At 39.1% G+C, this 1,526-nt stretch overlaps 1 long non-coding RNA gene across 1 annotated transcript; it reads left to right on the forward strand.

Moving 5' to 3' along the window:
* The first annotated feature begins 13 nt into the window (after positions 1 to 13).
* On the forward strand, positions 14 to 238 carry LOC103461205 (uncharacterized). Its single transcript, XR_533072.1, has 2 exons — positions 14 to 55; positions 172 to 238. It is a non-coding gene; the product is annotated as an uncharacterized LOC103461205 (long non-coding RNA).
* The last annotated feature ends 1,288 nt before the right edge of the window (positions 239 to 1,526 follow it).

The following is a 1,526-nucleotide window of genomic DNA, read 5'->3' on the forward strand; positions in this document are numbered from 1 at the left end:
GCTACAGGCGAAGCAGAACATCATCGTAATGTAAAAGTGAAGGAATAATCTGTTGGTTAGTTCTTACATATAAACTTTAAAAAGTGCTCAGCTCTGTTTATGTGTTTGTCACATAAAATCTCCATAAAGATGCAAAATGTGAAAAATACATGTGAAACTCTTGTCTTGCAGGGTCCAGTTCCAGCTGCAGAGACCAAGTTCTAACCGGGACAGAAGAGGAAATCAAAAAACAAAACGGAAAAAAGAAAAGAAGACTATATATTTTATACATCGCTTTATTTATCATGCCTAATTAATATATGTTTTAGAGATTATGGTATAAATGACTATAAAATCATTGCGAAAAGGTAAATCCATAATGCATTGGGTGATGAAAAATATGTAAATACAATCCCAGATTAACAATCCATGATGAAATTTAACTTAAAAACAAAACACAAGCATGAAAAGATGAAGTTCGCCTCATGGTGGCGCTAGCAGGAACAACTCCTGCTGTCTTTGACTCACATCATTCTGAATGGCTACAGGAACTGATTTATGCACATTTCTCCTAACAACCCATCGTTTAACATCGATCAGGTTTAGATTTGAACTTTGACTGGGCCGTTCTGTTGTCTTTCAGCCATTTGAGCCGATTTAAGTCAAACTTTAGCTCCTGGCTTCACATTCAGATGACGACAATGAAAAGGTGCAGTTTGTTTTCTTCCAAACATCCAAACATAGATCTGTGTATTACAGACAAGCAACAACCAATTGAAAACGGACCCAAGTCAAATTCAAGTCCATGGAGTCCAGATTCACTTTGGGAGGAATTTACTGGGACAGATTTAAATCTGTTCCACTTTTCAGTCATCTTTCACATGAAAACGTTTGAACATGGCTCTATAACTCTTCCCAGATTGATGGGCAGCAGCCGTTGTTTCGCTGAGGTCATCAGTGATGTGTTGGCATCGTGTTAACACACACCTGGATTCTCCAGAACAGCAAACATCCACCACTCAAATTCAAATTTAAAAATACTTTATTGATCCCAAAGGGAATTTAAAAGTCATATTGACTAAAAATTCGCGGGCATTATTGTACAGTGATGGCTGAGGGCAGGACTCCTGCTTTTATCAGGTTTTTACACTGATGATGATCAGTTATGTAATGAATTCCTGCAAAACATTTTATATATCATGTCTGTTGTTTATCTAAGCTTGTATTTATATTTTTATATAAATATATCCATTCCATATACTCTTTTTATCATGAATTTAACAGCTTGTTTTCAAGTTTTTTATATTATTGTACATAGAAAATATTGTTATACGATCCATCCATCCATCCATCCATTTTCTTCCGCTTATCCGGGGTCGGGTCGCGGGGGCAGCAGCTTCAGAAGGGAGGCCCAGACTTCCCTCTCCCCAGCTGATTCTTCCAGCTCCTCTGGAGGAATCCCAAGGCGTTCCCAGGCCAGCCGAGAGACGTAATCCCTCCAGCGTTTCCTGGGTCTTCCCCGAGGCCTCCTCCCGGTGGGACGTGCC

This window comes from Poecilia reticulata, unplaced genomic scaffold (assembly GCF_000633615.1).
Source record: "Poecilia reticulata strain Guanapo unplaced genomic scaffold, Guppy_female_1.0+MT scaffold_761, whole genome shotgun sequence".
Taxonomy (NCBI): domain Eukaryota; kingdom Metazoa; phylum Chordata; class Actinopteri; order Cyprinodontiformes; family Poeciliidae; genus Poecilia; species Poecilia reticulata.